The sequence below is a fragment of the Aotus nancymaae genome, unplaced genomic scaffold (assembly GCF_030222135.1).
Source record: "Aotus nancymaae isolate 86718 unplaced genomic scaffold, 86718_ANA_hifiasm-v0.15.2.pri h1tg000016l, whole genome shotgun sequence".
Taxonomy (NCBI): Eukaryota; Metazoa; Chordata; class Mammalia; order Primates; family Aotidae; genus Aotus; species Aotus nancymaae.
The window spans coordinates 64,648,442-64,672,595 of record NW_026988428.1 but is presented as its reverse complement, the minus strand read 5'-3'; the positions used below and the strand labels follow the sequence as shown (position 1 = coordinate 64,672,595).

Sequence of the window (24,154 nt, the reverse complement as noted above, 5' to 3'; positions counted from 1 at the left end):
GTAAAAAGGGCCAACACGTGTAGTAAACATTGCTGAACATCACAAAACATCAGGGAGATGAAAATAAAAATCAGAATGAGCTATCACTTCACATCTGTTAGGGTGGCTACTTTCAAAAATACAAGAGATAAGGCAATGTTGCTGAGGATGCAGAGAAAAGGGAACCCTTATACACTGTTGGTGGAAATGTTGATTGGTACAGCCATATTTATGGAAAAAAATATGGACATTTCTAATGAAATTAAAAAACAAGGTCACCAAGGCCAGGCGCGGTGGCTCACGCCTGTAATCCCAGCACTTTGGGAGGCCGAGGTGGGTAGATCACAAGGTCAAGAGATCAAGACCATCCTGGTCAACATGGTGAAACCCCGTCTCTACTAAAAATACAAAAATTAGCTGGGCATAGTGGCGTGTGCCTATAATCCCAGCTACTCAGGAGGCTGAGGCGGGAGAATTGCCTGAACCCAGGAGGCAGAGGTTGCGGTGAGCCGAGATTGCACCATTGCATTCCAGCCTGGGTAACAAGAGCGAAACTCCGTCTCAAAAAAAAAAACAAAAACAAAAAAAAGCAGAGTCACCATGTAACCCAGCAATCCCTCTTCTGGGCATATACTCAAAGGAAATGCAATTACCACCTTGTAAAGACACTGTGCTCTTGTGTTCATCACAGCATTATTCACAATAGCCAAGAGGTAGAAACAGCCTGTCTGTTGATGGAAAAATGGATTTAAAAAATTGCAGGACACACACCCACACACACAGACAGGAGAATATTCTTCAGCTTTAAGAAAGAAGATCCTGTCACTTGCAAAAATATAGGTGAACCTAAAGGACATCATGCTAGGTGAAATAAGCCAGACAGAGGAAAAATATACCATGTGAACGCACTTACATGTGGAAGATATTTTTTTAATTACAAACTCAAATACATAGAAACAGAGAGTAGAAAGATGGTTACCAGGGGCACAGGTAATGATGGGGAAAATGAGATGAAGTCAAAGGACACAATGCTTCAGTTATGCAGGGTAGATAAACATAGATCTAGTGTGCAGCATGTAGACTATAGTTAATAATATGGTATTGAATACTGGAAGTTTGCTAAGAGATAGATTTTAGGTACTTTAGCCACAAAAAATGAAATATGAGATGATGGATGTATTAATTTGCTTGACTATAGTAATTTCACTTGTATATGTATATCAATACTTCATGTTGTATACTTTAAATATGTACAATTTAGGCCCGGGCGCGATGGCTCACACCTGTAATCCCAACACTTTGCGAGGCTGAGGCAGGTGGATCACGAGGTGAAGAGATCCAGACCATCCTGGCCAACATGGTGAAACCCTGTCTCTACTAAAAACGCAAAAAATTAGCAGGGCATGGTGGCACACGCCTGGGGTCCCAGCTACTCGGGAGGCTGAGGCGGAAGAATCGCTTGAACCCAGGAGGTTCCACTGCACTCCGGCCTGGCGACAGAGCAAGAGTCTGTCTCATAAAAAAAAATAATAATAATATAGGCCTTAGCTCCCGCGCTAGAGAGAAACATGTATCGTTTCCGATCACAGCTCTTCACAGGGATTTCCGCTGCTGCCACCGCCCACTCTGACCCCCGCCGCTTCTCGCCTCTATTGTTAGTCGAAGACTCGCCTCTCAGCCGCCCGCTGCACAGACGCACGAGTAAAAAGGGCAGCTCCAAAAAAAAGAAAAATAAAAAAAAATAAGGCCGGGCGCGGTGGCTTACGTCTGTAATCCAAGCACTTTGGAGGCCAAGGCGGGCGGATCACCTGAGGTCGGGAGTTCAAGACCAACCTGACCAACGTGGTGAAACCCCGTCCTAAAAAAAAGAAAAGAAAAGAAAAAAAAAAAAAGTGCAGCTCTATCAGCTGATCCTCGCTAAGCTCCGACTCTAGGTAGCGCTGGGCGTCCCACGATGCCGAAGAAGAAGAAGCGGAACACTCCCACCGCGGTGGCAGTGCTGCAACAGCAGCGACAGCAGGTGGCCAGCATCGAAATGTTCAACCTTTCAGTGATGAAGATGCATCAATTGAAACAATGAGCCATTGCAGTGGTTATAGCGATCCTTCCAGTTTTGCTGAAGATGGACCAGAAGTCCTTGATGAGGAAGGAACTCAAGAAGACCTAGAATATAAGTTGAAGGGATTAATTGACCTAACCCTGGATAAGAGTGCGAAGACAAGGCAAGCAGCTCTTGAAGGTTTTAAAAATGCGCGAAATCGTTCTACTGTAAGGACATATGCACACGAATGTTCATTGCAGCACAGTTTACAATAGCAAAGACCTGGAACCAACCCAATGCCCATGGATGATACACTGGACAGGAAAAATGTGGCACATATACACCATGGAATATTATGCAACCATCAAAAACGAGTTCGTGTCCTTTGTAGGGACATGGATGAACCTGGAAACCATCATTCTCAGCAAACTGACACAAGAACAGAAAATCAAACACCGCATGTTCTCACTTATAGGCAGGTGTTGAACAATGAGAACACAGGGACACAGGGAGGGGAGCATCACACACTGGGGTCTGTCAGGGGGAACTAGGGGAGGGACAGCGGGGGGTGGGAGTAGGGGAGAGAGCATGGGGAGAAATGCCAGATATAGGTGAAGGGGAGGAAGGCAGCAAACCACATTGCCATGTATGCACCTATGCAACAATCTTGCATGTTCTTCACATGTACCCCAAAACCTAAAATGCAATAAAAAAAAGATTTTTAAAAAGTAATATGCCATTCAGGGATAGAAAAGATATGTTAAAACAAAGGCCTTCCCACACTGCCGGTGAAGGTGCAATGTGGTAGAACATTTTTGTAACGCAGTTTGGTAACATGTAACAGGAACTTAGAAAACATTTTTATTATTTAAATGAATGATTCTACTTTTTGGAATTTACCCTTGAGATAATTAAAATTGAATTGAGAATGTAAAAAAATGTGCTGGCTTCAAAAATGCTGTATGAATTTATTCTGGAAAGAAGAATGACTTTAACTGACAGTATTGAACACTGCCTGAAAAAAGGTAAGAGCGATGAGCGACGTGCAGCCGCAGCATTAGCATCTGTTCTCTGTATTCAGCTGGGCCCCGGAATTGAAAGTGGAGAGATTTTGAAAACTCTTGGACCAATCCTAGAAAAAGTCATTGGCAATGGGGCAACTAGTATCCAGGTTAGGCAAACTTGTGCAACTTGCTTTGGTGTTTGCAGTTTTATTGCCACAGATGACATTACTGAACCGTACTCAACTCTGGAATGTTTGGAAAATATCTTCACTAAGACCTATCTCAAAGAGAAAGACACTACTGTTATTTGCAGCACCCCTAATACAGTGCTTCATATCAGCTCGCTTCTTGCATGGACACTACTGCTGACCATATGCCCAATCAATGAAGTGAAGAAAAAGCTTGAGATGCATTTCCATAAGCTTCCAAGCCTCCTCTCTTGTGATGATGTAAACATGAGAATAGCTGCTGGTGAATCTTTAGCACTTCTGTTTGAATTGCCAGAGGAATAAAGAGTGACTCTTTTTATGAAGATATGGAATCTTTGACGCAAATGCTTAGGGCCTTGGCAACAGATGGAAATAAGCACCGGGCCAAAGTGGACAAGGGAAAGCAGCGGTCAGTTTTCAGAGATGTCCTGAGGGCAGTGGAGGAACGGGATTTTCCAACAGAAACTGTTAAATTTGGTCCTGAACGCATGGAGTAATACAAGGGTAATGTCCACTTACCTGATAACTCCGGTTATAAGAAACACTCAGACAGGGCTTAACTTCTACTGGTATTGCCAGTGACATTCCAGCACCAGTCTGCATGTGCCCAAGGCCCTGAACACTAGTTTGGAAGCCAGCAGGACATGTCTGTAGTGTGTAAGATGAGGTGTGTGTGGTCAATACAATCAGCTGACACTTTGGTTGTTCTGATGTAGGATGGAGGTACTGCAGTGAGGTCTGATGTGTCTGATGGAGATACTGAGGTTGCTGAAAGTGAACTGGCCGTGAGGGCTGGGAGGCTGTCTGGAACATACTTAGTTGTGCTGACTGAGGTCCTGCTTGTCCTCTCTGTTTCTTTGTTTCTTTCACATCATTATCGTGAGCGATCTATAGCCATTCAATACACTGCATTAAGAAATCCCAAGAGTAAGCAGTAAGACGATGTAGTCTCGTAGGCCACGTTGGAGAAAGACCCTCGAAGAAGCCACACATGCAGCAGCTACTAAAGAAGGTGCATAATTTAGAAAGGCATAATCTTGCAAAGATACTTCCAGGAAGTAATCTGCATATTTGGCCATGTAGAGTTTAGTCTTTTCCAAGCAAATCATTGGCCAGCCGTCATGAAGATCTGTTTCATGTACTGCTTCAGAGAGATAATACTCAATGAAATGGGCAGCTGTTGGAAGGCAGAGGTTCCACTGAAAGGTTTTTAATAATAATAGTTCCATGTGTAGCAAATTTTGTTTTGTTAATACTAGACTCATATTAGTCATACAACCCAGGCTGTTGAGCTGCTCCAGCTTAGGCACACTATCTTCTTTTTCTTCAAATTTACTTGCTAGAAGCAGGCAGGAAAGTGCAACTAAATGCAGCTGTTGAATAGAGATGTCATAGAGGTCCATAAACATGTCCAGTAAATAGCAAGATGGCTGGCAGAAGGGCAGAGTGTGAAGCGATTGCTCACAATGGCAATCAAGTCAGCAAAATACCGTCTGAGACTTAATTGAGGGGACTGGCCTTTGTAGGAGGGTAACTTCAGCTCCTTGTAGCAAAGCGCTTGGTGAATGTCAGCGGCCAGTTGTCCTCACCACCACTGCCCCTCCAGCTCCATGGGGCCCAGCAGCGTGCCCAGCCCGACGCGACAACTTGAGTCCGGAACCACGGCCCTCACAGCCCCATGGTATAATTCCTTTTGTCACTAGCATCAACAAAAGGAATTATACCATGAGACCTTACAGCCGTACTTAAAAGCGACTCAGTTGAGCTCTTGGGAGTTCATGATGAGTTAGCATATGCAAGAAAGGTTGCTAACCTTAACCTCTGAGAGCAGTAACACTGATTTTATCTGCTGTATGAGACTGTGCATTTTACTTTGAAATAAAGTTTTTTTCACATAAAAAATAAAATATATATATATACAATTTAAAAATTAGGACTGTCCAGATATATTCAGTGTTCGAAATTACATTTTCTGTCCAACAAGTTATCAGAAAACTACTAGAATAAAATAATACATCTAAGAGCAAATGTCTTAGTTGTGTAAGGGCAACATAATTAGTTTCCTCCCTTTTCTCTGAATAGTATTTCTATTATTTTTCCTGGTAATTGGAGGTAAAATTAACTGGGAATTTGGAGGAGATTGTGAAAATTTTGGATAGTACACCAAAGGGTCAAGATCCACTGCTCAGACCCGCACTTCAGCTCAAATAATGTTAGTTGCTATCATAAGGACAATTAAATTACCTAAAATTTTGTTTTGTGGACTCTAGCTAATTATGTGTTCTGTTATTGGGTGGGTAAAATCATGTCTGACACAACAACCATCTTCTATTTTGTGATTATGTTGATAATTGTCTCACTAATCTCTCATCCTTTTCCTGCTTTCTATTTCTACCTCAAGAATACAAAGTCGCCAGGCGTGGTGGCTCATGCCTGTAATCCCAGCACTTTGGGAGGGTGAGGCAGGTGGATCACAAGGTCAAGAGATCAAGAACATCCTGGCCAACATAGCGAAACCCCGTCTCCACTAAAATACAAAAATTAGCTGGGCATGGTGGTGCACGCCTGTAGTCCCAACTACTCAGGAGGCTGAGGCAGGAGAATTGCTTGAACCCAGGAGGCGGAGGTTGCAGTGAGCCGAGATCACACCACTGCACTCCAGCCTGGCGCCTGGTGACAGAGTAAGACTCTGTCTCAAAAAAAAAAAAAGAATACAAAGTCTGTACCTATATTTACCTGAGGAAACTGGGAAGCCACCATTCTATTTTCTCTGGTTTTGAAGCAAAGCAATGTGATATCCTTTTGAGAGCTATGATACCAAAATGACTGATAGGTGGTAGAAAATGAATTGAAATGTGCTCATATGTTGTATGAATAATGAGAATGAGTTATAATTTTCAAAATATTCCATAAATTGAATGCTTAAAACCAGACACTGAGCACTGAATGGCAGTTTACTTAAATCCAGCTGGGCTGAAGTAGTATCCTCCAGAAAGTGGAACTGCATGGGAAGCAGTGCCCATCAAACTGTCCTCCTGCTGTAGATATGAGGAAGAAAACATGAGCAAAACCTCATGTACATACTTTACCTACAGAAGGAACAAAATAAAACCAGCATTATATTTACTAAGGGGTAATAGGTAAGACAAGGACTGTCAACGTGAAGAATGGGCAACACCTGAAGAAAGGAAGGAGGCAGAAAAATCTTTAGATGTTTTGTCATCCTCAATAGGTTTGTAAATGTTGTAACCTTTATGAGACATGAACAAACACACATGGGAAGAGAGCAGAATAATATAATAGTAAGAGTTGGAATGGGAGCTTGGCGAAGTTGAAAAGTCTTGTGGAACATTAAAAATGTAATAGTATAATTAAAATCCATATTAGAGCAAGTAAAGATCATTGACAGTACAGAAAAATAAATTTATAAAAGGAAGATAAAATTGAGAAACTCTGCTAGACTATTGAGGAGTAAGACAAAAATAATCTAGAGGGGGCAGATATGAATAATACAACCTAGGGAATAGAGCTGTCTCCTAAGTATGAATCACAGTAAATGGGATAAAACAAATAATCAAGAATTTGATTGGAATGACAAAAGTTTTCTAAATGGATAAAGATAAATTAAACGTGTAAAAATTTAAAGGGATCATTGTATTTTGGGAAATAAATAATGAAAAGAGACTCACTCATATTATTTGGCAACATGTTAAGTACACGAGAAAAAATCTGAAGAAAAAAATCATAAATTTTAAAAAGAGATAAACTATAATGTAAAGGAACAACAGGTGGCAATGAATACAAAGTAATGGATTATTGTAAGAAAATGTTTATGACCCAATAGTTCTCAACCAACCCATCTGTCACGTGTGAAGATGGTAGGACGTTTTAGATTTATAATGTTTTAGAAAATGTGCAATTGCACACAGTGTCCAAAATTACTTCAGAAAGACAAAACATAAGTGACTAAGAAAAATAGGGGAAAGCAGAACAGGGAGGAAAGCAAAGGAGGAGAGAAGAAAATGTGTGTCAGCAGGACATACCAGGCAAGTCCTTTTGGAATCAGCAAAACGCATGAGAGGAAATGCTGAGTTTATTATTTAGGAGAATCTGAGGTTGCATTTTTTACCTCTTGTCGTGCTCTTCTTCCTTCCCCAGTCCTCCTTCCCTGGCTACTGTCTCTAGGGCTAGCAAGTGAAGGAGAAAGTAAGCATGAAGAGGAAGTAAATTTAGAAGGAATGAGGAAATGTATTGAATGTGAGGCCTATGACCTTTTCCTAAACAGTACAAGGAAGAACAAGAAATTCTGAAATAATAGCAATGAAAATGAGGATTTTAGTGTGTCCAGGAAAGTTCATATGATTCAGAAGACTGTGACTCTCTCTGGGTTAAAGGACCATTAACTTTTCTGTGTCAGTTTTTCCCCTTGTGACCATGATGTGTAATATTTGTTTGACCTTACTTGAATGTTAGTGATCCTTATACAGACGTGGAGGATAAAAAGGGGATGGTAGCTACAGTTGTATGAGAGACAGATTAAAACTTGAAAGCAAGCTCTGAATACCTTATAGTGCTCTTCTAGATAAGTAATTAAAAATAATTAAAGATTCCAATATGAATAAGGAAGTCCAACAAGATTCTAGATTTTATTTTATTTTTTTAATAAAGATGGTGTTTCACCATTATAGCCAGGCTGGTCTTGAACTCCTGACCTCAGGTGACCCACCTTGGCCTCCCAAAGTGCTAGAATCACAGGCGTGAGCCACCGCATCTGGCCAAGATTCTAGATTTAAAATGTGGTAACTATATACAATGTAGTACTATATAGCTATAAAATGGAATGAGAGCCTGTCATTTGCAATAACATGGATGAAACTGGAGATAATTATGTCAAGTGCGCCCCCGAGCCGGAGCCGGCGCTAGCGGAGCGGAGCCGAGATCTGGCCGCCTGGGGAGCCGGCTGAGCCGGCGCCGAGCTCCCCCTATGGCCCGGAACACGCTGTCCTTGCGCTTCTGCCGGGTGGACATCGACGAATTTGACGAGAACAAATTTGTGGACGAGCAGGAGGAGGCGGCGGCGGCGGCGGCGGCGGCGGCGGCGGCGGCGGAGCCAGGCCCGGACCCGAGCGAGGTAGATGGGCTTCTGTGGCAAGGGGACATGCTTCGGGCATTCCAAGCAGCCTTGCGGAACTCTCCTGTCAACACCAAGAATGAAGCCGTGAAGGAAAGAGCCAGGGTGTGGTGCTGAAAGTGCTCACAAACTTCAAGAGCAGCAAGATTGAGCAGGCTGTGCAGTCACTGGACAGAAGCGGCATTGACTTAATGAAGTACATTTATAAAGGCTTTGAGAAGCCCACAGAAAATAGTAGCGCAGTGCTGCTCCGGTGGCATGAAAAGGCCTTAGCAGTAGGAGGACTAGGCTCCATTATAAGAGTTCTTACAGCAAGAAAGACTGTTTAAAAAAATTAAAAGACACGTTACCTTGAGAAGAATTCTGGATGCCCAGGCTGGTGAAGAAGGGATTGACAATGGACCATCTTCCTAGGAACTCCCAACTAAACTATTTCAGGACATGTATCTGCTGAAATTTATTTTATTTTCAAGGTGGAGGGGAAAATCGTCTGTTTCCTAAATCCTGTGCAGGATCTCATAGTCTATGCCTTTGTCTTCGAGTACTGCAGAACTGACATTTTGTCTACGAGTGGTGGCTGACGTTGGTCAGGCGCACCTGTGTGCACTGAGGGAAGGATGGTTTGGGCAGGTGCAGATCCAAAGGCTGTGGTAAATGGGAGAGCTTGTGTTTTTGAAGTAGGAAAACCCAAGAGTTTGTACAGACATCCTGTCTTCCAGAGAAGGAGGACGCTCTTGGGCTCGTTGTAAAGTGCCTGCTGCATCAATAAAGCTCTTGGCTTATTAGTTAAAAAAAAAAAAAAAAAAAAAAAAAAATTATGTCAAATGAAATAAGTCAGGCACAGAAAGACAAACATCACACTTTCTCACTTATTTGTGGGATCTAAAAATGAAAACGATCAAACTGATGGACATACAGAGTAGAAGGATGGTTATCAGAGGCTGAGAAGAGTAGTGGGGGACTAGGGTGGGGGTGGGAATGGTCAGTGGGTAAAAAAAAAATACTTAGAATATGACAAACTATTTGATAGCAAAACAGGTGACTACAGTCAATAATAACAATGGTACATTTTAAAATTACTAAAACCATGTAACTGATTTGTTTGTAACACAAAAGATAAATGCTTGAGGGGGTGGCTACCACATTTTCCATGGTGTGCTTATTTCGCATTGCATGCCTGTGTCAAAACACTCATGTAACCCATAAATATATATACCTACTATGTACCCACACAAATTAAAAATTAAAAAAATTTTAATATTCTAGATTATGTTCCAACAATTACTCCTTCAATGGTTTACTGTTATTTAAAATATGAAAAGTTTTCCCAGTTGCCTTTGATTACCATAATTAGACATGCTTTGTCTTTCTATTAGATAAGCTTTCTTATCTATTCTATTAGATCAGCGTTCTTATCTATTCTATTAGATAAGCTTTCTTACGATTATCTGGTTTTATTATGCACCATCATACCTTGGATAATTTTTTTCTAGCTTTGTATGCTTCTTTTTTACTTTATTATTTGGTTGACCCAAGTGTACCTTTCAGTTAAGTTTTTAATTATTCAGCTTTTACACAACCATACTTATGCTTTATATAAAGTCATCATGTTCTCTTACTCATATATCAAATAGATTTTAACATATAAATCCATTGAAAGTATTTCATGATTATACATCCTAGTAAGTATCATAGTCAAAGCTCCTAGCTTCAGATATGTACTATTTTTGGTACATTTATTTAAATATTTTTCAGCAATTTTCTTGTATTGAGTCAAAACAAATTGATGATACTGTTCAGGTGTATAGGTCTCGTAAAATTATAGTTAAGACAAAACACACACTAATTGTGCTGAAAATGATAAATCTGTAACTTCAACTGGATATTCATTGCTATTAAACCACTTGCATCTGTGTTTAAATGTGAAGGAAAATAATTAATATAAAAGTATTGCTTCACTCACTTCTCTCTTTCTTCTTTAGGACCTCTCCCTGACTAGGAGCACTGGCAACCTTCTTGCAACCATGAAGCCCTGGGAAAGACACAAGTAAAGTGCCATGACATCACTTAGTCACTACATAATTCTTGACTTGCTCACTTCTAAAGTTCCTTCTGTTATATGCAAAAGTGAAGTCTCCTCATTACTTTAAAAAAAAAGAGAGAGAAAGGCTGGGCGTGGTGGCTCACGTCTGTAATCCAAGTACTTTGGAGGCCAAGGTGGGAAAATCACCTGAGGTCAGGAGTTCAAGACCAGCCTGACCAACATGGTGAAACTCTGTCTTTAAAAATAATAATAAATAAAAATAAAAATGAAAAAAAAGAGAGAAAGAGAGAGAGACCGTAACTATAGAGGATCCACAAAGGTATAGACTACATTGCTTTTATTTCTTCATTATTATATCCTCAGTATCCAGCAATAGCAGGTAGCAAAAAATATAGAATGAATCATATAAAATGTTTAATATGTTATAAAAATTATATCAAACAGGTAAGATTGAATTATGAATTTATGCATTCTTTCATGACCTATAACATGTAAATTGCATATCAGAATTTCACATTTATTTTTCAAAAATACATTGTGTGAGACTTCCACTTTCTAGTCTAATATGTAAAAAGCTGAGAAGTCACTTCTCTGGTCCTCAGAACAAGAAAAAAGCTGACAATCAACAGATCTTCTTAGAGCCATCAGAGAATTGAGGTCACGGGAAAAATTGCTGCCCTAAAACTAGAGGAGGCTGGAGGGTAAATACTGAGAATCACAACTTATCAGGAGCAGAAAAGTCCGGAGCAAAGACAGCAACCGGAGCCAATATTGGTAGAAACATCTTAAACTGTAATTGATAAAATTCTGAAAGCTCAGTGTAGACTCACTTGAGAATTAAGACCTCTGAGGAAGTCAGTCTTGATGGTAGGGATGGGAGGCAAGTGGGAGGTGGTGGGGGGTGGGGGAATGCTTTCTTGAGTTTTAGGTTCTCATGCTAAGGACCAGAGAAAAACCCTGTCACACATCCAGCAGCAGGAGGAGAACAGTAACCATTTTGAAATAGGCATTGAGCTCTCTGTTCTTAAGATATGCTCTTCAAGGGAAACTATTTTACCACAGCCTAATCTATTGGAGTTTTACCAAAGCCTAACCGACCTGGGGAAAGGTAACAAAACTCCAGCCCCACCTAGCCCTTGATATGCGGGAAGGGAAATACCAACTCAGACTCATTAAAAGAGTTAGACAATCTATAAATTATTTTCCTCCCCTGACACCTTACCATCACATCAATAGGGCTCTGTATAAACATTGTGAATTACTGCTTAAAAAGGCTACAGGGCTCACACCCTATTTAGGAAGTCTCTAAGAAAATCTAAAGAAAATAAGGAGTCAATAATATGGCAATAAAGGAAAAAATCTTAGCTTCTGACACCACATTACAACTCATAGTAAACACAAGCTAACTCCTAGCAAGATAAATGTGAACCTTCACATTTAAGGCCTATTTACTTCAGTTCCTTTTAATTGGTGCATTATGTCCAGTTTTCAACAGCAACAAAAAAATTATAAGGCAGGCTGAAAGGGAAAATGCACTCTAAGAGACAAAGCAGGCATCAAACCAGACTCAGCTATGGCACAAATTTTGGAATTATTTAACTAAGAATTTAAAATAGGCCAGGCGCGGTGGCTCACGCCTGTAATCCCAGCACTTTGGGAGGCTGAGGCGGGTGGATCACGAGGTCAAGAGATCAAGACCATCCTGGTCAACATGGTGAAACCCCATCTCTACTAAAAATACAAAAAATTAGCTGGGCATGGTGGTGCGTGCCTGTAATCCCAGCTACTCAGGAGGCTGAGGCAGGAGAATTGCCTGAACCCAGGAGGCAGAGTTTGCGATGAGCCGAGATCGTGCCATTGCACTCCAGCCTGGGTAACGAGCGAAACTCTGTCTCAAAAAAAAAAAAAAAAAAGAATTTAAAATAATGATAAATAATATGCTGAGGGCTACAATGAAAAAGTAAATAATATGCAAGAAAAGATGGGTAATGTAGGAATAGAGATGGAGACTTGGAGAAAAAATTAAAAAGAACAATTAAAAATCAAAAACACTGTAACAAATGAAGAATGCTTTGATGAACTCATCAGTAGACTAGACATGGCCAAGGAAAGAATAACTGAGCTTGAAGATATGTCAGTAGAAACTTTGAAAACAGAAATGCAAAGAGATAAAATAATAAAAAGGATAAAAGAGAAATCAATTATAAATTCAATGCAATCCCAAATGTCATTCTAGGAAGTTATTTTGTGTATATTTACTGATTGTAAAGTTTATATGAAAAGGCAAAAATCTGGCCAGGCACGGTGGCTCACGCCTATAATCCCAGCACTTTGGGAGGCCGAGGCGGGTGGATCACGACGTCAAGAGATGGAAACCATCCTGGTCAACATGGTGAAACCCCGTCTCTACTAAAAATACAAAAAAAATTAGCTGGGCATGGTGGCGCGTGCCTGTAGTCCCAGCTACTCAGGAGGCTGAGGCAGGAGAATTGCCTGAACCCAGGAGGCGGAGGTTGCGGTGAGCCGAGATCGCGCCATTGCACTCCAGCCTGGGTAACAAGAGCGAAATTCCGTCTCAAAAAAAAAAAAAAAAAAAAAAAAAAAAAGGCAAAAATCCAGAGTAGCCAACACAATAACAAGAAGGACAAAGTTGGAGGACAGACATTATTGAGCTTCCAGACCATTACAAAGCTATGGTAAATAATACTATATGATATTAATTATGAGTGAATTTTTGAGTATGTGATATATAGAGAGCATCTCCTCCGTGCTCATCTCTATCCAGTCCCTGATGACTGAGAACCCCTATCACAATGAACCCGGCTTTGAACAGGAGAGACAACCAGGAGACAGCAAAAACTGTAATGAATGTATATGCACAAAAATAATAACCCCAAAATGGTGGAAAGACTGAAGCTCTATAGGAGTAAATTGTCTATTTCACTAAAATTAAGTTAGAATAAATCAGAAGTAGATTTTGATAAATTAATAAACACATTGTAAGTCATAGAACAATTATTTTTAAAATAACTCAAATTATTTTCAAAATATTAAGGGAATTACACTAGAAGATATCCAGTAATACAAAAAAGCAGCAAAGGAGGAGAACAGAAACAAAAAAGGTAGGATATATATGTAAAACAAAATGCAAAAAGGCAGATGGAAATCTAACCACATTAATAATAACATTAAATGGGAACAGATTAAGCAATGTAATCAAAATGTAGAGATTGTCAGTTAAAAATTTTAAAAGCAAGACCCAAGAATATGGTGTCTACAGGAGACCTACTTTAAATTCAAAGATACAAAGAGATTGAAAGTAAAATGATAGAAAAGGATATTCCAGGAAAACATCAACCTCAACCGTAAAAGAGCTCACGTCTACACTGAGAGAAAATGGATTTTCAAACACAAAACAATTTTTACACATAAAAATGTGTATCTCACAGTGACATGAGTCAACTGATATAAGAAAAATAACAATTCAAGCATGTATACATCTAATAACATTTCAAAATATAGCAAAAATTGACAAATGAAAAGATTCAATAATTTTATTATACTGTATGCAATAATGAATAAAATAAGTAGAAAAGTAAAGAAAAATTGAAGACTTAGTCAAGCAAATCAACTAGTCTTAAGAAACATCTTTGTAACAAGCCATTCAACGACAGCAAAATGCACATTCTGCTCAATGAAAACTTGTATGTAATTGTTCATAGCAGCGTTATTCAGAAAATCAAACAAGCGAAGGCCGGGCGTGGTGGCTCACGCCTGTAATCTCAGCACTTTGGGAGGCCGAGGCGGGCGGATCACCTGAGGTCAGGAGTTCAAGAAAATCAAACAAGTGAAAACAACCTATATGTTCAATAACTAGTAAATGAATGAATAAAATGATGTATACATAATATTCGGCTAACTAAATGAAATATGAACAATTGCTACAACACTTAAACTCATTGAAAGTGCTACACTAGAGTCCCGGAAGCGAAGCAGCGATGGCGGAGAGTCCGACTGAGGAGGCGGGACGGCGGGCCCGGGGGCGAGCGGCGTTGCTGGTGTTGGCGGTAGCGGCAGCGGCGGCGGGTTCGGGCCGCCTTTCCTGCCGGATGTATGGGCGGCGGCGGCGGCAGCAGGCGGGGCTGGGGGCCCGGGGAGCTGCCTGGCTCCGCTGCCCGGGATCCCGCCCTCGGCCGCTGCCCACGGGGCCTCGCTGCTTAGCCACTGGGACCCCACGCTCAGCTCCGACTGGGACGGCGAGTGCACCGCGCCGCAGTGTCTACTCTGGATCAAGCGGGATATCATGTCCATTTAGAAGGAGCCTCCTCCAGGAGTGTTCGTTGTACCTGATACTGTTGACATGACTAAGATTCATGCATTGATCGCAGGTCCATTTGACACTCCTTATGAAGGGGGTTTCTTCCTATTCATGTTTCGGTGTCCGCCCGACTATCCCATCCACCCACCTCGGGTCAAATTGATGACAACGGGCAATAACACAGTGAGGTTTAACCCCAACTTCTACCGCAATGGGAAAGTCTGCTTGAGTATTCTAGGTACATGGACTGGACCTGCCTGGAGCCCGGCCCAGAGCATCTCCTCTGTGCTCATCTCTATCCAGTCCCTGATGACTGAGAACCCCTATCACAATGAACCCGGCTTTGAACAGGAGAGACAACCAGAAGACAGCAAAAACTGTAATGAATGTATCCGGTACGAGACCATCAGAGTTGCAGTCTGGGACATGATGGAAGGAAAGTGTCCCTGTCCGGAACCCCTACGAGGAGTGATGGAAAAGTCTTCTGGAGTATTATGACTTCTATGAGGTGGCCTGCAAAGATCGCCTGCACCTTCAAGGCCAAACTGTGCAGGACCCTTTTGGAGAGAAGCGGGGCCACTTTGACTACTAGTTCCTCTTGATGCGCCTGGGACTGATTCGTCAGAAAGTGCTAGAAAGGCTCCATAATGAGAATGCAGAAATGGACTCTGATAGCAGCTCATCTGGGACAGAGACAGACCTTCACGGGAGCCTGAGGGTTTAGACCCTGCTCCCCTCTTCCCTTTCCCCCACTCGAGAGTTCCAGCAGAATCCCTTCCCCCAATCCCAGGGATGGAGAGGCACTGTGTATCTCCCTCCAAACTCGAAGTCATCCTGCAAGATGGCAAGAACCAAGCAAGCTCGGATCCCAGGGTGTGGGAGCGGGGGCCTGTTCCCGGTCTGACCTCCTTGGCACTGGAGCATCTGGGACTATGTTCATCCTTTCATCCCATATCGGGGCCAAGGTACCTTTACAGGAGCACCTAGTGGAAGAGCCTCTGGCAAAAACGAAACAACCAACACACCTCTTCACAGGACCAGCTCCTTAGGGATAGGTGGAAGACGGAAATTGCAGTTCCAAGAGGGAGTGTGCCCAAATGATTTATGGGGATACCTGGAAAGGAACTTGGGGTGGGGGACTGTCTGTGACACTAAAGCAGTATGGGTGGTTGTCTGTTTGTCTGTCTTCAGTCTTGAAGCAGGGCTTCCCAATGCCCTTTTCCTCCTTGCCTCCCTTCCCCCATTATTTCCCACAGGCCAGCATAATTTTGTTTTTCCTAATTTATTGTCACTGTTCTAGACAGACCAAAGAGAAGGTGGAGTCTAGGGTGCTGATCAGTAAGCTTTACCTAGCACCAGAGCACCTTTCTCCCCTGCCCCCTTTCCTCACCCTTTCTAGATGTAAGACAAAAGGTAAATGTGACTGGGACTGAACCAAGGTCTTGGTAAAGCCTGCACAGGCACCGTAAGAAGCTGAAAATACTGTTTGTTCCCACAATCACTGATTTGAAAAGTTCCCGGCACAGGCAGCTGCTGTGTTTATGCGATTAGAGCCACTACATAGAATAGTCTCTTACAGATTTTCATAAATACTAGTCACAATGAGGGTATTTCTCTCGGGGATGGAGTACAGGGAGAGACTGATGCTAGTCCTTATTGTATTTTGTTGGGCTGTCCTTGTGTATTTTCACCTCAGCCTGTAGTTGTCCTCACTTCAACCCCAGGGATTTGTGGGGAGCAAGGGTAGCCAATGCAGAGGGGATTGGGGCTGGACTCTGGAGGCTCCTCCCCTTCTTTCTCCTCCTTCACCACCCCCACCCCGTTCCCCCAGCTGCTCTTGTCACTGGCTCTGATGGGTGTTTGCCTGGCTGTGTTGCTTCTCTATCTGTATTTAGCTGCAGTGATCCTTTAGCTGGTTGGCTCAGAAAATATGTGCTTTAGGTGCCCTGTAATCCTGGGCATCAAGGGAATCATCCTTCCCCTTTTTGATATGTTCTCCCCATACTTCCAGATTTATTGTTATGGATCCCAGTGGGGTATTGGCAATTCTTATGATGCAGGGCCTCAGTCAAGGTCCAGCCATGCATAAGGGAGAGGATCATATGTACCTGCCCTGCCCGCTGCTATGAAGTCTCTGCCTTATGGATTATGGGACTCCTTTTGGAGGATCTGGGTTGGGCAGAAAGGAGAATGTCCTACTTGGGAGGGCAGGAAGCAAAGGAACTGGACAGGGAGTGGTGGGCTTGAGGAACGGAAGTTTACCTTGGATACCCTTGAAGAGGCTGGGTCTCTTCACATGAAGATTCAAAAGGGACCCTGCTTCCAATTTCCCTCTTCCATTCCTCGAGTGACTCCAGGGCTTAGAAGAATGCCCTGGGTCTGTGGGTCCAGTGTTGTCTGTCATCCATTTAAGTGTTCCCACTTTCAAGTGACAATCCTCTCCTTGGGCCTGCCATAGGGCAGAGCATGTCTGGCATAGCAGCCTGATTTTTATGCCCTAATCTTAAGTCGAGGAAATATATGCACAGGAGTCAAAGAGATGTCTTTATATCTGACTGTACATAAATGAAGTTTTTTTTTCTTTTTGGTGCAATAAAATTTGTTTTGGCAAAAAAAAAAAAAAAAAGTACTACACTAAGTGAAAAAAGCATAAGTCACAAAATATCACACATGCTATGATTGCATTTATATGAATGCAGAGAGTTGGCAAGTCTGGAAAATAAAAGTAAACTGGAGTTTTCATAAGGCTAGGAGAGAGGAGGCAATTCAAAATGATGGTAAAAAGGAATGCTATTTTTTTGGAGGATGAAGAAAATTTCTAAAATTATTTTGAAGCTATGGTTGAATGACTGTGAATATACTAAAAATATTGAATTGTACACTTTAAATGAGTAAATAAATTTAACACACCACTTGCCAGCTGACCTTCTGCCTCCGCTGTTGCTTTTAAAGTTTTGTTACCCACCACCTCCAAAAAGCTTCTCTAATTCTCACTTTGAATAATTGTTTGTGTCCTGTCTAGTAAACCGCATTGAATTTCATATATCAAATTTTTAAGTTACTATACCTGAATGCTATGAGCTGTAGGGGCATAAGGAAAGAGTAAATTTTCACATTTATTTCAAATACCTTTTCAATGTAAATATGATACATTTTAATTATATTTGTAAAAATATGACAGATCAAAAAGACAAAAGAGGATCAGACATAAAATAAATGATTGGTGTCATCCACCAATAAAGAATAAGTAACACTGGGTCATGGTGCATGTTTTTCATAATGTGCTATTGGATTCAATTTGCTAACAAAGAGAAAGCAATAGCATCAACATCAACAAAAGGACATTCACTCAGAGACCTCATCTGAAGGTCACCAACATCAAAGACCAAAGGTAGAGCCAGGTGCGGTGGGTCACACCTGTAATCCCAGCACTTTGGGAAGCCGAGGCGGGTGGATGACAAGGTCAAGAGATCGAGACCATCCTGGTCAACATGGTGAAACCCCATCTCTACTAAAAATACAAAAAATTAGCTGGGCATGGTGGTGCGTGCCTGTAGTCCCAGCTACTCAGGAGGCTGAGGCAGGAGAATTGCCTGAACCCAGGAGGCGGAGGTTGCGGTGAGCCAAGATCGTGCCACTGCACTCCAGCCTGGGTAACAAGAGCGAAACTCCGCCTCGAAAAAAAAAGACCAAAGGTAGATAAATCTACAAAGATGAGGAAAAAAAAACAGCAAAAACAAGGCTGAAAATTCCAAAAACCAGAATGCCTCTTCTCCTTCAAAGAATTACAACTCCTCACCAGCAAGGGAACAAAACTGGATGGAGAATGAGTTTGACAAATTGACAGAAGTAGGCTTCAGAAGCTGGGTAATAATAAACTCCTCTGAGCTAAGGGAGCATGTTCTAACCCAATGCAAGGAAGCTAAGAACCTTGAAAAAAGGTTAGAGGAATTGCTAACTAGAAAAACAAATTTAGAAAAGAACATAAATGACCTGATGGAGCTAAAAAAACACAGCACGTGAACTTCATGAAGCATATACAAGTATGGATAGCCAAATTGATCAAGCAGAAGAAAGGATATCAGAGATTGAAGATCAGCTTAATGAAATAAAGCATGAAGATGTGAGTAGAGAAAAAAGAATGAAAAGGAACAAACAAAGCCTCCAAGATAATGGCACTATGTAAAAAGACAAAGTCTAGGTTTGATTGTTGTACCTGAAAGTCATGGGGAGAATGGAACCAAGCCGGAAAACACTCTTCAGGATATCATTCAGGAGAACTTTACCAACCTAGAAAGACAGGCCAACATTCAAATTCAGGAAATATAGAGAACACCACAGAAATACTCCTCAAGAAAAGCAACCCAAAATCACATAATTGTCAGGTTCACCAAGGTCAAAATGAAGGAAATAATGTTAAGGCCAGCCAGAGAGCAAGGTCAGGTTACCTACAAAGGAAAACCCATCAGACTAACGGCAGATCTCTCTGCAGAAACCCTACAAGCCAGAAGAGAGTGGGGGCTAATATTCAACATTCTTTTTATTTTTTTTATTATACTTTAGGTCTGGGGTACGTGTGCAGATCATGCAAGATTGTTGCATAGGTGCATACATGGCAATGTGGTTTGCTGCCTCCATCCCCCGTCACCTATATCTGGCATTTCTCCCCATGTTATCCCTCCCCAACTTCCCCACCTCACATTGTTTCTCCCCTAGCCCCCTCAACACACCCCAGTGTGTGATGCTTCCTTACCTGTGCCCATGTGTTCTCATTATTCAACACCCACCTATGAGTGAGAACGTGTGGTGTTTGATTTTCTGTTCTTGTGTCAGTTTGCTGAGAATGATGGTTTCCAGATTCATCCATGTCCCTACAAAGGACATGAACTCATTGTTTTTGATGGCTGCATAGTATTCCATGGTGTATATTTGCCACATTTTCCTTGTCCAGTCTATCATTGATGGGCATTTGGGTTGGTGCTAGGTCTTTGCTATTGTAAACAGTGCCACAATGAACATACATATATATATATATCCAGTAATGGGATTTCTGAGTCAAATGGAATTTCTATTTCTAGGTCCTTGAGGAATTGCCATACTGTCTTCCACCATGGAAGAATTTTATTTTTCCTTTTCTGACGAAGCTTAGTTTGGCTGGGTAATCTCCTTAAACTGATACAACTTCAACAGAGTCTCAGGGTACAAAATCAATGTGCAAAAATCACAAGCATTCCTATCCACCAATAATAAACAGAGAGCCAAATCATGATTGAAATCCTATTCACAATTGCTACAAAGACAATAAAATACCTAGGAATACAACTTACAAGGGAGATGAAGGACCTCTTCAAGGAGAACTACAAACCACTGCTCAAGGAAATCAGAGAGGACCCAAACAAACAGGAAGACATTCCATGCTCATGGATAGGAATAATCAATATCATGAAAATGGCCATATGGCCCAAAGTTATGCAGAGATTCCATCCTATCCACATCAAGCTATTATTGACTTTCTTCACAGAATTAGGAAAAAAACTACTTCAAATTTCATATGGAACCAAAAAAGAGCCTGTATAGCCAAGACAATCTTAAGATTGAGCTGGAGGCATCACACTACCTGACTTCAAACTATACTACAAGGCTACAGTAACCAAAACAGCATGGTACTGGTACCAAAACAGATATATAGACCAAAGAAACAGATCAAATGCCTGAGAAATAACACCACACATCTACTACCATCTGATCTTTGACAAACCTGACAAAAACAAGCAATGGGGAAAGGATATTCTATTTAATAAATGGTGTTGGGAAAACTGGCTAGCCATATGTAGAAAACTGAAACTTGACAATTTTATTACACCTTATAAAAAAATTAACTCAAGATAGATTAAAGACTTAAATGTAAAACCCAAAACCATAAAAACCCTAGAAGAAAACCTAGGCAATACCATTCAGGACATAGGCATGGGCAAAGACTTCATGGCTAAAACACCCAAAGCAATGGCAACAAAAGCCAAAATTGACAAATGCAATCAAATTAAACTAAAGAGCTTCTGAGCAGCAAAAGAAACTATCATCAGAGAGAACAGGCAACCTACAGAATGTGAGAAAAATTTTGCAATCTCTTCATCTGACAAAGAACTAATATCCAGAATCTACAAAGAACTTAAACAAATTTACAAGAAAAAAATCAAGCAACCCCATCAAAAAGTGGGCAAAGGGTATGAACAGACACTTCTCAAAAGAAGACACTTATGCAGCCAACAAACATATGAAAAAAAGCTCATCATCACTGGTCATTAGAGAAATGCAAATCAAAACCACAATGAGATACCATCTCATGCCAGTCAGAATGGCAATCATTAAAAACTCCAGAAACAACAGATGCTATAGAGGATGAGGAGAAATAGGAATGCATTTCCACTGTCGGTGGGAGTGTAAATTAGTTCAGCCACTGTGGAAGACAGTGTGGTGATTCCTCAAGGATCTAGAACAAGAAATATGATTTGACACAGCAATCCCATTACTGGGCATACACCCAAAGGATTATAAATCATTCTACTATAAAGACACATGCACACATATGTTTATTACAGCACTGTTCACAATAGCAAAGACTTGTAACCAATCCAAATGCCCATCAATAATAGACTGAATAAAGAAAATGTAGCACATATATGGCGTGAGATACTATGCAGCCATAAAAAAGATGAGTTCATGTCTTTTGCAGGGACATGGAAGAAGCTAGAAACCATCATTCTCAGCAAACTAACACAGGAACAGAAAACCAAACACCACATGTTCTCACTCATAAGTGAGAATTGAACAATGAGAACACATGGACACAGGGAGGGAAACATCGCACACCAGGGCCTGTTACGGGGTGGGCGGCTAGGGGAAAGATAGAATTAGGAGAAATACCTAATATAGATGACGAGTTGATGGGTGCAGCAAACCACCATGGCATGTATATACCTATGTAACAAACCTGCACATTTTGCACATGTATCCCAGAACTTAAAGTATAATAATTTTTTTAAATGTTTTTAAAAACCCCATCAGATCTTGTGAGACTTATTCACTACCATGAAAACAGTAGGGGGAAGCCACCCTCATGATTCAATTATCTCCCATTGGGTCCCCCCACAACACACAGGAATTATGGGAACTACAATTCAGGATGAGATTTGGGTGGGGACATAGCAAAACCATATTATCCACAGCATATGTATACCAGATCATTTAATTTCTATATATTTGTATAGTTTTGAGGGTTTCTGCTGGAATTGGTTTCTAGGTTATTTTCCCACCATGATCTGAGAAGATACTTGATACGACTTTAATTTTTTAAAATGTATTGAGACTTGTTTTATGGCCTATCATATGGTCTGTCTTGGAGAATATTCCATACGCTGATGAGAAGAATGTATATTCTGTAGTTATTGAGTAGAATGTTCTGTAAATACCTGTTGGACCCATTTGTTTAGGCCCATTTGTTCTAGAGTGCAGCTTAAATCTAGTGTTTCTTTGTAGACTTTCTGCCTTGCTGATCTGTCTAGTGTTGTCAATAAAGTATTGAATTCCTTCATTATTATTTTGTTTTCTATCTCTTTTCTTAGTTCTAATAGTAATTGCTTTATGAATCTTAAAGCTCTAGAGTTTTGTGCATATATATTTATGATTAAAACTAGAAAAATAGTTTTAAGTAACTTAGAATAATGGAAATATTTCAGTATCTGAATGGATCCTACCTCCCCTTCAATTTTGCTTTCAAGGCGTTTCTCTTTTTGAAGTTGAGCAGCAGCTAAAATCCTTACATATCCTTGGTAGGGCTTCAGGCTCTGTAGAATCCTTACAGAGATAGCTGATGCAAGCTTGTCATTTTTCTGTGTTAACGAGAGTTTATTTTCTGAAGGCTCTGAAGCAAGAAAGAAGTATAGTGAATTGTAAAGTAACTGTGACCCCAGGGCTAGAGGGAGGACCCTGCTCCCCGTGAGCATAGCTTGTTCCTTGGGCCATCTGAAGAGGAATGTTGTAGACTGGATTTTTCAAAAGCGGATGCTAAAACAAAGTGGGGGTGGCAAAACATTTATTAGGAATTAATACCTTTGAAAGGAAAGTTGGGGAATGATGAGAGAAGAAAATTTGACACAAGAATTTGAAGTGTGATCCAAGCACAACAGAGACCAAGCTAAGTTCTTGGACCAAACCGAGGGTCAAGCTGCTGTTTCTCACGGCCAATAACAAGATGCCAATGTACTGGGGAGGAAGAGAGTTTTTATCGCTGTAACCGGTTATGGGGAAAAGGCCTGGAAATTATTTTCAGACCAACTCAAAATTACAAAGTTTTCCAGAACTCATATACCTTTTAAGCTATATGTCTACGTGTAAGTGTGCATTCATCTAAAGACATAAGTGATTAACTTATTTTAATCTATAACTAAGGCCTGAGTCCTGAAGACATTCCTCTGGAGCCTCAGTAAATTTGCTTACTCTAAATGAGTCTAGATGCTGGGGTGATTACCCTTATCTTGTCTCCTGCTAAATTACGGAAGTTTGGGGAGTTCCTTCAGATTTCCAATAAACTTGTTTAATCATGCTTTTAAGGTTCAGGAAAGGCCTAGGCAAAACCGTTGGTGGGCTTTTGTTACATTCCAGCCTTTGTATAAGGGCACTGGCGCCAGGTGCAGTGGCTCATGCTTGTAATCCCAGCACTTTGGGAGGCAGAGGCGGGCGGATCACGAGGTCAGGTGATCGATACCATCCTGGCCAACATGGTGAAACCCCGTCTCTACTAAAAATACAAAAATTAACCAGGCGTGGTGGCATGCGCCTGTGGTCCCAGCTACTCGGGAGGCTGAGGCAGAAGAATTGTTTGAACCCAAGAGGCGGAGGTTGCAGTGAGCCGAGATTGCGCCACTGCATTCCAGCCTAGCAACAGAACAAGACTCCATCTCAAATAAAAATAAAAATAAAAAATAATAAGGGCACTGGCTTTTAATATTTAACTTAACCACTCAGTCAGTACTGAAACAGTTGTTATGGAGGCCTGCATTAGTGAGACCTGGCCTGCCACAAAGCCATCTTGGTAGGGAGGGCTGGAGGTGCTGACTGGCTATTTTTTTTTTTTTTTTTTTAAGATAGAATTTCACTTGTTACCCAGGCTGGAGTGCAATGGCGCGATCTCGGCTCACAGCAACCTCCACCTCCCAGGTTCAAGTAATTCTCCTGCCTCAGCATCCCAAACAGCTGGAATTACAGGCACATGCCATCAGGCCTGGCTGATTTTTTTGTATTTTTGTAGAAACAGGGTTTTACCATGTTGGCCAGGCTGGTCTTGAACTCCTGACCTCAGGTGATCCATCCATCTCAGCCTCCCATAGTGCTGGGATTACAGGTGTGAGCCACTGCTCCCAGCCATAAGT

General features: G+C 41.3%; 4 pseudogenes; 3 read left to right on the top strand and 1 right to left on the bottom strand.

The window, feature by feature from the left end:
• The first annotated feature begins 2,975 nt into the window (after positions 1-2,975).
• On the top strand, positions 2,976-3,718 carry LOC105732594 (interferon-related developmental regulator 1-like; annotated as a pseudogene).
• A 4-nt stretch (positions 3,719-3,722) lies between these two features.
• On the bottom strand, positions 3,723-4,845 carry LOC105732595 (cyclin-J-like; annotated as a pseudogene).
• A 3,372-nt stretch (positions 4,846-8,217) lies between these two features.
• LOC105732611 (actin-related protein 2/3 complex subunit 5-like protein) lies at positions 8,218-8,693 on the top strand (annotated as a pseudogene).
• A 5,713-nt stretch (positions 8,694-14,406) lies between these two features.
• LOC135275292 (ubiquitin-conjugating enzyme E2 Z-like) lies at positions 14,407-15,499 on the top strand (annotated as a pseudogene).
• Positions 15,500-24,154: the final 8,655 nt, after the last annotated feature.